The sequence below is a fragment of the Catharus ustulatus genome, assembly GCF_009819885.2.
Source record: "Catharus ustulatus isolate bCatUst1 chromosome Z unlocalized genomic scaffold, bCatUst1.pri.v2 scaffold_26_arrow_ctg1, whole genome shotgun sequence".
Taxonomy (NCBI): domain Eukaryota; kingdom Metazoa; phylum Chordata; class Aves; order Passeriformes; family Turdidae; genus Catharus; species Catharus ustulatus.
Window position 1 is genome coordinate 1014 of NW_024879445.1, and position 15417 is coordinate 16430.

General features: G+C 51.0%; 3 long non-coding RNA genes across 10 annotated transcripts; 2 read left to right on the forward strand and 1 right to left on the reverse strand.

Annotated features, from left to right (window-relative positions):
- Nucleotides 1-4108: 4108 nt before the first annotated feature.
- Nucleotides 4109-13483, forward strand: LOC117011163. Its single transcript, XR_004420880.1, has 4 exons — nt 4109-4310; nt 12561-12738; nt 12857-13195; nt 13363-13483. It is a non-coding gene; the product is annotated as an uncharacterized LOC117011163 (long non-coding RNA).
- Nucleotides 4808-15026, reverse strand: LOC117011162. 8 transcript variants are annotated; one of them, XR_004420872.2, is made up of 6 exons: nt 14446-14666; nt 14216-14301; nt 8159-8277; nt 7279-7435; nt 6808-7025; nt 6099-6207 (listed from the first exon to the last, which is right to left on the reverse strand). It is a non-coding gene; the product is annotated as an uncharacterized LOC117011162 (long non-coding RNA). The 8 variants fall into 8 exon arrangements; XR_004420874.2 differs by having other exon boundaries at nt 6100-6207; nt 6808-6970; XR_004420873.2 differs by having other exon boundaries at nt 6100-6207; nt 6829-7025.
- On the forward strand, nt 4958-7119 carry LOC117011164. The gene is made up of 3 exons (XR_004420881.2): nt 4958-5087; nt 5711-5778; nt 6837-7119. It is a non-coding gene; the product is annotated as an uncharacterized LOC117011164 (long non-coding RNA).
- Nucleotides 15027-15417: the final 391 nt, after the last annotated feature.

The following is a 15417-nucleotide window of genomic DNA, read 5'->3' on the forward strand; positions in this document are numbered from 1 at the left end:
TTTGGGGGAGGTATTTGGCACTCCAAAGGCAGTCGGAATTCTAAGTGCTGGCAGGTTGGATCTGGGAAAAATCCCGATCCGTTTGGACTTGTAGCAGGCGGAAGCCCGGTCTAAGGCCCGGGACGCTGGATGCAAAAGGTAGTCAAATTTACTCTAAAAGAAAAGTCACCAGCCCAGTTTCCTGACAGTAGTTTAAATGAGGCATTTTGCACTCCAAAGGCAGTCAGGGTTCTAAGTGGTGGCAGCTTGCATCTGGGAGAAATCCTGATCCGTTCGGAACTCCGGCGGGCAGAAGCTCGGTCCCGGGCACGGGGTCGTGGGCGAGAACGTTGGCCCTTTTTCCCTCAGAAAAAAACCTTGACTTTCCAGTTTCCTAACAGCAGACCTAATGGTCTGTCATTCCAAAGGTAGTCATAGTTCTTAGTGGTGGCAGCGTGGGTGTAGAAGAAATCCTAATCTGTTTGGAATTTTAGCAAGCCGAAGCCCGCTCCTAGGACACGGAGTGTGACCTATTTAATTGTGAAACAAAACTCAACTCCCCCAGTATATACATAGAAATTTGGAGGAGGCATTTGTCACTCCAAAGACAGCCAGGTTGTAAATGGTGGCAGCTTGGATCTGGGAGATATCCTGATGCATTCTGAATTTTAGCAGGCAGAAGCCAGCTCCCGGCTACTGACCTCGAAACACAAACTTTGGCCCTTTCACAGGTGAAGGAAAACTCACTGTCCCAGTTTCCAGATAATCGCTTCGGACAAGGCCTTTGTAGCTCCAAAGGCACCCAGGGTTTGTGAAGTCAGTAAAGAGTAGGTGTTTGGCAATCGAGAAGCAGCCGGGGTCCTAAGTGGTGGCACATTGGGTCTGGGAGAAATCCCGATCCGTTTGGAATTATGGCAGGCGGAAGCCGAGTCTCGGGTCCAGGGCATTGGACACGAATAGTGGCCCTTTAACCTGTGAAACAAAAATCCTGTCCCTGCTTTCCTAATGTCAGTTTAGAGGAGGCAATGGCACTCAAAGAACAGCCAGGGTTCCAAGTGGTGGCACATTGGGTCTGGGAGAAATTCTGATCAGTTCAAAATTTTAGCAGTCAGAATCCCAGTTCCAGGCACAGGGCCCTGGACAAGAAAATTGGCCTTTTCCCCTCTGAAACAAAACTCACCCTCCCAGTGTCCTGACAGCAGTTTGGAGGAGGTGTCGGTCACTCCGAACGAAGCCGGCGTTCTGAGGGGTGGCAGCTGGGGTTTGGGAGAAATCCCGATTTGTTCACAGTTTGAGCAGACAGAGCCCAGTCTAAGGCATAGCACCCTGGACAGAAACAGTGGCCTATTTCTCTGGGAAACAGAACTCACTTCACCACTTTTGTGATGTCTGATTTAGAGGAGGCTTTTGGCACTCAAAGCACAGCCAGGGTTCTAAGTGGTGCAAGTTTGCGTCTGGGAGATATCCTGCACTGTTGGGAATTTTTGCCCTGTCTCGGTCACTGGGCACTGCAGAAGAACATAGTCCCTTTTCCCTGAGAAACAAAAATCCTGCCCCCGCTGTTGTGATGTCAGTTTAGAGCAGGTGTTTGGCAATCGAAAAACAGCCAAGGTTCCAAGCGGTGGCACTTTGTGTCTGGGAGAAATCCCGATCCATTTGGAATTTTAGCATGCAGAGCCCAAGTCCCAGGCACAGGGCTATGGACACGAAAGGTGGCCCTTTTCCCTCTAAAAAAAAAGCTCACTCCCCACTTACCTGATACCCGGTTGGAGAAGGCAGTTGTCACTCCAAGGGCATCCAGGGTTCTAAGTCGTGGCAGCTTGTGTCCGGCAGAAATCCTGAGCCGTTTGGCATTTTAGCAGGTAGAATCCCAGTCCCAGGGCCCTGGACAAGAACATTGGCCCTTTTTCCTTGAATAATCCTCACCCCTCCCAGTCTCCTGATAGCAGTTTGCAGGAAGTGTTTGTTACCCCAAAGGCAGCCAGGGATCTGGGAGATATCCTGCTGCATTCTGAATTTTAGGAGGCAGAAGCCGTCTCCAGCTACGGACCCCGAAACGCAAACATTGGCCATTTCACAGGTGAAACAAAAGTCACCCTTCCAGTTTCCAGATAATCGGTTTGAAGGGGGCCTTGGTCACGCCAAAGGCACCGAGGGCTCCTAGTGTAGTTTAGAGCATGTGTTTGGCACTCAAAGAACAGCCAGGGTTCCAAGTGGTGGCACATTGGGTCTCGGAGAAATCCTGGTCAGTTTGGAATTGTGGCAGGCAGAAGCCAAGTCTCAGGCACAGGGCCCTGGACAAGAAAATTGGCCTTTTCCCCTCTGAAACAAAACTCACCCTTCCCAGTGTCCTGCACAGCAGTGTGGAGGAGGTGTTGGTCACTCCAAACGGAGCCGGCGTTCTGAGGGGTGGCAGCTGGGGTTTGGGAGAAATCCCGATTTGTTCACACTTTTAGCAGACAGAGCCCAGTCTAAGGCATAGGACCCTGGACACAAACAGTGGCCTATTTCTCTGTGAAACACAACTCACTTCACCACTTTTGTGATGTCTGATTTAGAGGAGGCTTTTGGCACTCAAAGCACAGCAGGGTTCTAAGTGGTGCAAGTTTGCATCTGGGAGATATCCTGCACTGTTGGGAATTTTTGCCCTGTCTCAGTCACTGGGCACTGCAGAAGAACATAGTCCCTTTTCCCTGAGAAACAAAAATCCTGCCCCCGCTGTTGTGATGTCAGTTTAGAGCAGGTGTTTGGCAATCAAAAAACCGCCAAGGTTCCAAGCGGTGGCACTTTGTGTCTGGGAGATATCCTGATGCATTTGGAATTTTAGCAGGCCGAACCCCAGACAGTGACAACTAAATACATGGCATGACCCTTGCCCAGTGGTCGTGATTCACCCACAGAAAATCGAGAGCAAATGTTGCTTGTGCTTTAAGAACTTGAAATAACTTTGAAAAAAAAGCAATCTCCTTTTTCTTTTTATTTTTCTTCTTTTAGATGCTCGACTTGCCTCTGTGGTTATGTGCTGAGCTCTTGCTGCAACGGACTGTCAGCCTGAATTGCTGTGAGTTTGTGTTCTTCTCCCTGAGGAATCAGAAATAATTATTAATTAGACCACTGAAATGCTTTCTGAAACCTTTCCCCTTTCCTGCCCTGTGCTGGTACATCTGCTCTTTCTGCATTTGAATTTACAGCTGTTCCCTGAGGCCATTTCCTCTGCCTCACTTGAGTGCTCCTCCTAGCTGGGAAGAACTGGGATAAGTTAGGGGAGACAGAGGGGAAGGTTTTCAGTTTCACCCAGATCCCAGATTTCCCAGGCAGTTAATCCCAGCAGGGAGGAAAAGAGGAGCCCTGCAGCCCTCTCACTTACCCCACAGCATGGGCAGGACCAGGAGCCCTCCAGGGCAGAGCCCTGGTGCTGAAGCCTCTTGACTTTGGCTGCTTAAACATCACAGCTTTTGGCAAAGATGGGAGGAGTGTAATGCTTTGTCATGTCCTGAAAGAGAGGAGGAAAAGAAAATTAAGTCCACTGCGGAAATCAGAAATTCCCAGATTTCACATTTCTGCTCACTGTGGGGTTTATCCAGGTGATACCAATTCAAATACAAAAGTGCCTTTCCCCAGCATTTTTATTCCTCACTATTTCAGACATTAAAAGGATGCTCATTTTTCCTGTTGCATTCTTTGCTTAATTTTAACACAACCATGTTCCTCCCAGACCCCATTTGTCAGTTATTCCATCCTTTACCCCGGGACTTTGCACAAAGGAACACCTGGGGTGCTGCATCACACAAAATCCCAAAGAGAAACCCCTCCAAAACCTGCCAGAGAGAGGTTTTGAGGCACTCCAGAACACTGAGAGCTGTTCATGCCTTGTCAGGTCGCACCAATTCTGTCACATCCACCTGAGCTGTGCTGGTGAGGCAAAGGCTCCCCTTCCTCCTAGGGAATCGCTGTCTGAGACCACACATGTCCATCCTGGGCAGCACCTGAAAACAACAAGGGAAAACGAGAATTATTTCCTTCAGAAAATGAGTAATAATAATCATCAGAAGTTCTGGAGAAATTTAGGAGCATCACTGTCATGTGATAAATACAGGCCCTGCCCATCCTTCCAGCCCAGGTGAAAACAGGAAGGAGAAGTACAGGAAAAAAGCAGAGTCTCTTATTTGGATATATTTCCTAAAGACTCTTCTGCATTGGATGGTCTTTGTGTTCTTTTAAAACATGGATTGCTGCTAAACTGTCCCGGGCCCAGTTTTATCAGCCACAGCCAGGACCGGGTGAGCTACAGCTGCAGAGCCAGGGAGATGCAGGACCTCGGCACACCAAAGGTAAGAGCAGGGGAAAGCGGGGTTTTTCGGCTTACCTGTATTTCAGGTGCTGCTCCCCTTCACAGCTGTGATTCTGCCAAGGTGAGTTCCATTTGCAGAAGCCTGTGTCCCCTGGAGTCAAGGCTGGAAATCCTCACTTAGGATTTCCACTTCACATCTGGATTTGCAGAAAGCGGTTGCACGCACCCATTTCTGTGACAGGTCAGTCAGAAATCATGGAATCAGAAACTTGCTCCTCACTGCCCCACTGGGAAATACATTAAAAAGCCAGAAAAATCCCAAACCAAATAACAGCCCACAAAACAGAGAGCTTAGTGCAGCTTCATCTTCATGTTCTGCCCAGGGATAGAGAGAAAAAGGAGGAAAGCTGTTCTTCCAGGTCTGCATCAAGCACTTTTGAAAGAGCCAATATTGCCCTCACCTGCAGCTGTGGCAGCGTCCCCCCTTCCTTCTGAGGGTGAGAGGCACCCCACAAACCAAAAAGGATCGGCACTCATCCCCACTGGAAGTACAGACATCTTCATGGTCCGTCATTGGCCAAACAAACCCCAGGATGTTTTTGCTTTCCTGACAGACTGGGCCAATTTCATTCCTATTTATCAAGGCTACAGACCCTGTATGGCTCTGGGGTCAGAGCACCTCTGGAACAAGAACCTGAGAGAAGATTGGAGGCAAGAATCAATGAGCAAACTGAAATCCCAGCTATGCAATGAAGGCCTGCTTCTGGAAGGTTCCTTGTGGCTTTTTGCACTCAATGAAAACACAACTTGTGCCAGGGTGAGTGACCTCAGCACCTCATCTTTTTCCCCCTAAATATCCCCTCCTCATTTCCCTGGAGATGAGCTCAGATCCACTCCTCCCCTCCACTGGTCATCCAAGTGTCCATTCTGTTCCACACAGGCCATGGTGACCGCAGGGAGGTCCCTTTGCCTTTCTCCTGCCCCTCTCCAGCCGGAGGCCGCTCCTCTGCTCGCTCTCTCCGGCCTCATCCCGCATAGAGCCTCTCCTCCATTCCCCACCGGCTGCTGCCAAGGAAGGAGAACGCAGAGAGTCCCGAGTTCGGAGCCCTCCCCGCTATCCCTGGAGAGCCCTGGTTGTGCTCCACAGGGGGCTCAGACTTCGCAGAGAAATGGTCTGCTGGGCTTCCTCCGGTTACCTCAGCAATCCTCTCAAAAATGCCGCTTGCCTCCCCTTGACAACCCCTTGCACGTTCCTACACAAACAGTTCTTGTGTCCCCTCTAAATTACCCCGGGCTTACAGCTACATGAATGCCTTGACCTGTACCCACTGCGCATGATTCCGCCAAGCAAAATCGAGAGCAAATGTTGCTTGGGCTTTAAGAACTTGAAATAACTGGGAAGCACAAGAAATCACCTTTTTCTTCTGGTTTTTCTTTCAGATGCTGGACTTGCCTCTGTGGATGTGTACTGAGCTCTCGCTGCAGAGGACTGCCAGGACTGAATGGCTGTGAGTTGTTGTTCTTCTCCCGGGGGAATCAGCATTTTTGTGGTCTAATTAATGATCATTTCTTTCTGAAACCTTTCCCCTTTCCTGCCCTTTGCTGGTACATCTTCTCTTTCTGCCGTTGAATCTACAGCTGTTCCCTGAGGTCATTTGCCCTGCCTCACTTCCATGCAGCTGCTAGCTGGGAAGAACTGGGATAACTGAGGGGAGACAGAGGGGAAGGTTTTCAGTTTCACCCAGATCCCAGATTCCTTAGGCAGTTAATCTCGGCAGGGAGGAAAAGAGGAACCCTGCATCCCTCTCACTGACCCCACAGCCAGACAGGACCAGGAGCCACAGCGCAGAGCCCTGGTGCTGGAGCCTCCTGTCTTTGGCTGCTCAAACAGCACAGCTTTTGGCAAAGATGGGAGGAGTGTAATGCTTTTTCCTGTCCTGAAAGAGAGGAGGCAAAGAAAATTAAGTCCACGGCAGAAGTCTGAGGCTCCCAGCTTTCACATTTCTGCTCTGATTGCTCACTGTGGGGTTTTATCCATGACAGGTGACACCTATTCAGAGTGTCCTTTTCCCAGCATTTTCATTCCTAACTATTTCAGACATTACATGGAAGCAGGACTTTGGCACACCAAGGCTAAGAGCAGGGGAATGTGGGGGGAGAGCTGGAGAAGTGAAGGAGCAGGCATTTTCTTGTTTACATTCATCAGTGCTAGGGAACTTGGAGAAGAGGTGGTGCTGCACGCATCAAGGACAGAATGCCCAGTGCCTTGGTTGTTCTCCTTTGCTCGTAACCCCGGGTTTCAGCCCCTCTCCAGAGGAGCAGAGAATTCCTCCAGGATGAGAGTGACTCTGGTCCCACTGCAGGGATGTGTCCAGTAAACGAGGGGAGTTGTTGAGAGGGCCTGAGCACAAAAACATGAGACCCCACAAGCACTGCAATGAACTCTGTGAGCTGCAGCACCAAGCGTTCACAGCAGGCAGAGGCAGGAGGTGCACGCAGGACAGAGAAGTACCACTGCGCTTGGTGTTTGTGCTTACCTGTGTTTCTGTTCTGCTAACCTTAACAGATGCTCTTCTGCCAAGGTCAGTTCCATTTTGAGAAGGCTGTCTCTCGTGTAGTCAAGGCTGAAAATCCTCACTTAGCATTTCCAGGTGACATCTGGATTTGCCAGGAAGCGGGTGCACGCTGAGATGACCATTTCTGCGACAGGTCAGTCAGAAATCATGGAATCAAAAACTTGCTCCTCACTGCCCCACTTGGAAATACATTAAAAAGCAAAAAAAAAAAACCAACCACCTCAGAACAACCCATAAAAGAGAGAGCTAAGTGCATCTCCCTCTTCATGTTCTGCCCAGGGATAGAGAGAAAGGAGGAAAGCTGTTCTTCCAGGTCTGCATCAAACAGTTTTGAAAGTGCTAATATTGCCCTCACCTGCAGCTGTGGCAGCGTCCCCCCTTCCTTCTGAGGGGTGAGAGGCACCCCACAAACCAAAAAGGATCGGCACTCACACCCACTGGAAGTACAGACATCTTCATGGTCCGTCATTGGCCAAACAAACCCCAGGATGTTTTTGCTTTCCTGACAGGCTGAGCCAATTTGATTCCCATTTATCAAGGCTACAGACCCTGTAAGGCTCTGGGGTAAGAACCTCTCCGGAACAAGAACCTGAGAGAAGATTGGAGGATAGAAACTATGAGCAATCTGAAATCCCAGCTATGCAATGAAGGCCTGCTTCTGGAAGATTCCTCGTGGCTTTTTGCACTTGGTGTAAACACAACTTGTGCCAGGGTGAGTGACCTCAGCACCTCAGCTTTTTCCCCCTAAATATTCCCTCCTCATTTCCCTGTAGATGAGCTCAGATCCTCTCCTCCCCTCCACTGGTCATCCAAGTGTCCATTCTGTTCCACACAGGCCATGGTGACCGCAGAGAGGTCCCTTTGCCTTTCTCCTGCCCCTCTCCAGCCCGAGGCCGCTCCTCTGCTCGCTCTCTCCGGTCTCATCCCGCACGGATCCTCTCCTCCCTTCCCCACCGGCTGCTGCCAAGGAAGGAGAACGCAGAGAGTCCAGAGTTCAGAGCCCTGCCCGCTACCCCTGGAGAGCCCTGGCTGTGCTCCACAGGGGGCTCGGACTTCGCACAGAAATTGTCTGCTGGGCTCCCTTGGGTTACCTCAGCGCTCCTCTCAAAAATGCCGCTTCCCTCCCCTTAACATTCCCTGGCATGTTCTTACACAAACAGTTTTTGTGTCTCCCCTCTAAATTACCCCGGGTTTAAAGCTAAAGGAACGGCATGACCCTTGCCCAGTGCTCGTGATTCAGGCACACAAAATCCAGTGCAAATGTTGCTTGGGCTTTAAGAACTTGAAACATCTTTGAAGTAAAAGAAATCACCTTTTTCTTCTGTTTATTTTTCTTCTTTCAGATGCGGGACTTGCCTCTGTGGATGTGTGATGAGCTCTCGCTGCAGAGGACTGCCAGGCCTGAGTGGCTGTGAGTTGGTGTTTTTCTCCCTGGGGAATCAGAAAATATTATTAATTAGAACATAGAAATACTTTCTGAAACCTCTCCCCTTTCCTGCCCTGTGCTGGTACGTCTGCTCTTTCTGCCTTTGAATTTACAACTGCTCCCTCATGTCATTTGCCCTGCCTCACTTCTGTTCTCTTCCTAGATGGGACAAACTGGGATAACTTAGAGGACAGGTGGCATTTTTAGCTGGATTTTTTCTGAAATTTCTGATTATACTGAAATTAGTTCCAATTCCCCAGTGACATGAGCACAAACTCACACCTGTCAGCCAGTCAGGCCTGACATTCACTGAGGGAAATCTGACTCAGTATTAATAAGTATCATCACCCCAGTCCTCCAGCCTTGCAGTGACTGGACCCAAGATCTAATGCTTAACCTAAATTTCTGTCAGCTTTTTTTAGAAAGATACTGGACAGCAAATCATAAAACAATTTAAAATTGCACAAAGAATAACAGGCACTGACAAAACCCAACCACCCCCCATCATTGGTCCATCCCACTTTTGGGAGAAGCAGTGATAGAGTTGATAAATCCTCTCCTTCCATGCCATTCCTTCCTTTGATGTACATCCCCAAAGAGGATTTACTCCACCTCTTGTTCCCGACGGCACCTCTCTCTCCAGCACAAATCCCGCTGGGCACAGACGCAGAAGGAGCGGACCTAAGGCCGCGGTTCCGGCAGCAGCTGCGATTCCGAGCTCCCTGGAATCCCTGGATGGCTCATCCCGGCTCTCGTGCCCGTCTCACCTCAGCCCGGGACTCTCTGTCCTCAGAGGGAAACACGGCCTGATGGCACACGGCTCTGGCACCCCATTTCCTCTTGTTCCTGCTGACCTGCAAAGCCACAGGTAAACGCAGTCCCTCAGACCTTGCACCCCTGAACACCAGGAGAGCTGGAGTTTCACCCAGATCCCAGATTTCCCAGGCAGTTAATCCCAGCAGGGAGGAAAAGAGGAGCCCTGCAGCCCGCTCACTTACCCCACAGCATGGGCAGGACCAGGAGCCCTCCAGTGCAGAGCCCTGGTGCTGAAGCCTCTTGGCTTTGGCTGCTCAAACACCACAGCTTTTGGCAAAGATGGGAGGAGTGTCATGCTTTGTCATGTCCTGAAAGAGAGGAGGAAATGAAAATTAAGTCCACTGCGGAAGTCTGAGGCTCCCAGCTTTCACATTTCTGCTCTGATTGGTCACTATGAGGTTTTATCCAGGTGAAATCAATGCAAATATAAAACTGCCTTTCCGCAACGTTTTTATTCCGAACTACTTCATATATTAAAAAGATGTTCAATTTTCTTATTGCATTCTTTGCTTTATTTTAATAGAATTATTTTCATCCCAGACTCCATTTGCCAGTTATTCAACCCTTTACCCCTGGACCTTCCACAAAGGAATACCTTGGGTCCTGCATCACACAAAATCCCAAAGAGAAACCCCTCCAAAACCTGCCAGAGAGAGGTTCTGAGGCACTCCAGAACACAGATAGCCATTCATGCCTTGTCAGGCATACCAATTCTGTCACATCCACCTGAGCTGTGCTGGTGAGGCAAATGCTCCCCTTCCTCCTAGGGAATTGCTGTCTGAGACTACAGATGTCCATCCTGCTTTCTTGGTTTCAAAGACAGGTATTTGCCGAGAAAGGCAGGAAAATCCCTCCCTGCAATGCAGAATGTAAACCCCCACCCTCCTGATTATATAAATTTGGAATCAGGGACTCCCAGGCCACGATATGGGGGGGAAGGAAAAACAGCTCTTTGCTAATATATTTAACCAAACAAACAGAAACAGCAGCAGCTAGAAAAATTGCTGACAAAACAAAAACAGTAACTTAGTTTCGGTCTTTTTTTCAGTTTCAGACACGGTCTCTCTCTCTGTGCCCAGTACCGGTTGTGGGGGGAGCACGGCGCATCCCGCGCAGCCACCGAGAGCTGGGATGGTGTCGGGAGCATCCCAGGTAGGAGGAGAGATGGACAAAGGGGGCTCCCCGGTCACCGTAGCCATCTGGAACGGAGAGGCGGCAACGCAGCGTCTCCGGCAGAGAACCCGGCTCCTGGAGTTGGGCTGGTTCGAGATGAACGAGAGCAGCTTCAGGCGCCTTCCCCCCCAGACCCCCACCGACCAAAGAGACACCGAGCGGCGACAGAGCCGACAGGCGAGAGACACGGCGAGCCCCGCCCCGGCCACTTCTTTTGTCCATGCACATTAGGAGCTGGGTGCAGCCCAACGAGCTGAGCTTAGCATGATAATGGGAAGAAATGCCACAGCAGAAAAAGTAGGGGAACAAAGCCCCCAACCCCGAAAACCAGGGCATCACCAGAAAACAACGTGAGAAGGGCAAAATCAGCATGTTTTCTGACAGAAAATGAGTACAGTAAATTCACGAATACAAGCCGCACGGAATATAAGCCGCACTGCTGGTGTGTTGGCAACATTGTTGCCTTTGTTAATAGATAAGCCGCACCCGGAATATTAGCCGCACTTTAGTTCGCAGCGAACTTTCACAAAATCGTCATTTAGTAACACAATCGCAGGATCGCTGGGGCTTACTGGCTTACTGCCGACCTCGGAAACATTGTTTCCAAGTGAAAAAAGACACACCCTTTATTTACAAGCCGAAAAAGACAGGAACAATAGTGTGGTCATTTTGCGAGCATTCCCAATGGATCCGCGTTGCCTTTAAACAACCTCTCAGCCGCGCGGGCAGGCAGCTGAGCTCCGAGCGGAGCCACATCTCCGTGCTCCGTGCTGGCACAGGAGCGGCCGTTGTAGTCCCCGCGGCCCGCGGGGGCTAGCGGCCCCGTTGTAGCCCTCGCGGCCCGCGGGGCGAGCGCTGCTCTGGCCCTCGCAGCCCTGCGGGGGGTAGTGGTCCCGTTGTAGCCCCCGTGGCCCGCGGGGTGAGTGCCGCTCTGGCCCTCGCAGCCCCGCGGGGGGAGCAGCCCCGTTGTAGCCCTCGCGGCCCGCGGGGCGAGCGCTGCTCTGGCCCTCGTAGCCCCGCGGCGGGGAGCGGCCCCGTTGTAGCCCCCGCGGCCCGCGGGGGGAGCGGCCCCGTTGTAGCCCTCGCGACCCGCGGGGGGAGCGGTCCCGTTGTAGCCCTCGCAGCCCCGCGGGGGGGAGCGGCCCCGTTGTAGCCCTTGCGACTGCGGGGGGAGCGGCCGTTGTAGCCCTCTCCCTGCGGGCCGAGCAGCTCCCCCAGCCCTCTCCCTGCGAGCCGATTGCCCGCTTCATCCCTCTCCCTGCGGGGAGAGAGGCTCCCCCAGCCCTCTCCCTGCGAGCCCAGCCAGCCCCGTAGCCGTACAAGACTGAAAACACTTTAAAAAGTACAGAGAAATATCACACACTTTTATCGAACTGCCGAGGTAACTCACCCCGATAACAACCCCCGCCCCTCAGTAACGCCGCCATCCACAGGCAGGCAATAAGCTGTTCTCTGATTGGTTCATCGTCGGAACAACGGGAAACCATGGATTTCAGACTGTTTTGGCTCAGGATTGGACCAGCATGATACTAGGTAAGGGCAGATATCACATTTTTGTCCATAGATTAGCCGCACCGGAATATTGGCCGCATTTCCGGGTTTCCACCAAAATTTTAGTCTTCTTGCTGCGGCTTGTATTCGTGAAATTACTGTAATAATAATAATAATCAGAACTTCTGGAGAAATTTAGGAGCGTCACTGTCATGTGATAAATACAGGCCCTGCCCATCCTTACAGCCCAGGTGAAAACAGGAGGGAGAACTACAGGAAAAGCAGAGTCTCTTATTTGGGTGTATTTCCTAAAGACTCTTCTGCATTGGATGCCCTTTGTGTTCTTCTAAAAAGTGGATTGCTGCTAAACTGTCCCGGGCCCAGTTTTATCAGCCACAGCCAGGACCGGGTGAGCTACAGCTGCAGAGCCAGGGAGATGCAGGACCTTGGCACACCAAAGGTAAGAGCAGGGGAAAGCGGGGTTTTTCGGCTTACCTGTATTTCGGTGCTGCTCCCCTTCACAGGCTGTGATTGTGCCAAGGTCAGTTCCATTTGCAGAACAGAAAAAGGAGGAAAGCTGTTCTTCCAGTGCCTGCATCAAGCAGTTTTGAAAGAGCCAATACTCCCCTCACCTACAGCTGTGGCAGCCTCCCTCCTACCTTCTGAGGGGCCAGAGGCACCCCACGAACCAAAAAGGATCTGCACTCACCCCCACTGCTAGAGCAGACATATTCATGGTCCATCTTTGGGCAAACAAACGCCAGGATCTTTTTGCTTTCCTGACAGACTGGGCCAATTTCATTCCCAGTTCTCAAGGCTACAGACCCTGTAACGCTCTAGGGCCAGAGCCTCTCTGGAACAAGAACCTGAGAGAAGTTTAGAGGCAAGAATCTATCAGCAAACTGAAATCCCAGCTAGGCAATGAAGGACTGCTTCTGGAACGTTCCTTGTGGCTTTTTGCACTTGGTGAAAACACGTTTGCCAGGGTAAGTGACATCAGCATCTCAGCTTTTTCCCCCTAAATATCCCCTCCTCATTTCCCTGGAGATGAGCTCAGATCCTCTCCTCCCCTGGTCATCCAAGTGTCCATTCTGTTCCACACAGGCCATGGTGACCGCAGGGAGGTCCCTTTGCCTTTCTCCTGCCCCTCTCCAGCCCGAGGCCGCTCCTCTGCTCGCTCTCTCCGATCTCATCCTGCATAGAGCCTCTCCTCCCTTCCTCACCGGCTGCTGCCAAAGAAGGACGACGCAGAGAGTCCCGAGTTCAGAGCCCTCCCCGCTATCCCTGGAGAGCCCTCCCTGCGCTCCACAGGGGGCTCGGACATCCCAGAGAAATTGTCTGCTGGGCTGCCTTCGGTTACCTCAGGAAGTCTCTCAAAAACGCCACTTCCCTCCCCTTGACATTCCCTGGCATGTTCCTACACAAACAGTTCTTGTGTCCCCGGTAATTTACCCTGGGTTTACAGCTAAATGAACGGCATGACCCTTGCCTAGTGCTCATGATTCAGACACACAAAATCCAGAGCAAATCTTGCTCGGGCTTTACGAAACTGAAATAACTTAGAAGAAAAAGATGATTTCTTTTATTTCAGTTTATTTTTCTTCTTTCAGATGCTGGACTTGCCTCTGTGGATGTGTGATGAGCTCTCGCTGCAGGGGACTGCCAGGCCTGAATGGCTGTGAGTTGGTGTTCTTCTCCCTGGGGAATCAGAAATTATTATTAATTAGACCATAGAAATGCTTTCTGAAACCTTTCCCCTTTCCTGCCCTGTGCTGAATTTACAACTGCTCCCTCATGGCATTTGCCCTGCCTCACTTCTGTTCTCTTCCTAGATGGGACACACTGGGATAACTTAGACAGAGGACAGGTGACATTTTTAGCTGGATTTTTTCTGAAATTTCTAATTATACTGAAATTATTTCCAATTCCCCAGTGACATGAGCACAAACTCACACCTGTCAGCCAGTCAGGTCGGACAGTCACTGAAGGAAAGCTGACTCAGTATTAATAAGTATCATTAATAAGTATCATCACCCCAGTCCTCCAGCCTTGGCAAGTTTTTGCAGTGAATGGACCCGATTTCTAATGCTTAACCCAAATTTCTGGCAGCTTTTATTCTTTGTGCAATTTTCAATTATTGCATGATTTACTGTCCAGTATTTTTCTAACAACAGGCACAGACCAAACCCAACCACCCCCATCACTGCTTCACCCCAATTTTGGGAGAAGCAGTGACAGAGTTGATAAATCCTCTCCTTCTGCGCCATTCGGTCCGTCACTGCACATCGCCAGAGAGGATTTACTCCGCCTTTTGTTCCCGACAGCACTTCTCTCTCCAGCACAAATCCCGCTGAGCACAGACACAGAAGGAGCAGACCTAAGGCCATGTTTCTGGCAGCAGCTGCGATTCCGAGCTCCCTGGAATCCCTGGATGGCTCATCCCGGCTATCGTGCCCGTCTCACCTCAGCCCGGACTCTCTGTCCTCAGAGGGAAACACGGCCTGATGGCACACGGCTCTGGCACCCCATTTCCTCTTGTTCCTGCTGACCTGCAAAGCCACAGGTAAACGCAGTCCCTCAGACCTTGCACCCCTGAACACCAGGAGAGCTGGAGTTTCACCCAGATCCCAGATTTCCCAGGCAGTTAATCCCAGCAGGGAGGAAAAGAGGAGCCCTGCAGCCCGCTCACTTACCCCACAGCATGGGCAGGACCAGGAGCCCTCCAGGGCAGAGCCCTGGTGCTGAAGCCTCCTGGCTTTGGCTGCTCAAACACCACAGCTTTTGGCAAAGATGGGAGGAGTGTCATGCTTTTTCCTGTCCTGAAAGAGAGGAGCAAAAGAAAATTAAGTCCACTGCAGAAGTCAGAGGATCCCAGCTTTCACATTTCTGCCTGATTGGTCACTGTGGGATTTTATCCTAGGTGACACCAATTCAAATAGAAAAGTGCTTTTTCCCAGCATTTTTATTCCTAACTATTTCAGTCATTTAAAAAAATGCTCATTTTTCCTATTGCATTCTTTGCTTAATTTTAACAGAATTATTTTCATCCCAGACCCCATTTGTCAGTTATTCAATCCTTTACCCCTGGACCTTGCACAAAGGAACACCTGGGGTGCTGCATCACACAAAATCCCAAAGAGAAACCCCTCCAAAACCTGCCAGAGAGAGGTTTTGAGGCACTGCAGAACACAGGGAGCCGTTCATGCCTTGTCAGGCCACGACAATTCTGTCACATCCACCTGAGCTGTGCAGGTGAGGCAAAGGCTCCCCTTCCTCCTACATGTTGTGGGCTGGGGGAGGTTTTGAAATTTTTCCCGTTATTATGTTAAGCTGACAGGGTGGCTCCCCTTTTAGCCGTTAAGTGCTCAAGACAAAGGGATGGCTGGGCTGGCCCTGATTTCTTGATTGCCGAAAGTGGAGTGCTGTTTTTGTCCTTCGGGGGGTGGGCGGACACTGGCAGCTCGCCGGCCGAACTCCGGGAGAGAGGTTGGGATCGGGCCCCCTGGACTCTGACTGCTAAAGCTTCCTGCTTCTGAGAACAACGCTGAGAACCGGGATGCCCACGGTGAGCAAGTTCTTTCCTCACCCTTCTCCCACCTGGGACGGCGCTGCTGCCTCGCTCCCCGGCTTCTGCAGCAGCCGTGACCGAGAGGCTGCCTGCCCTG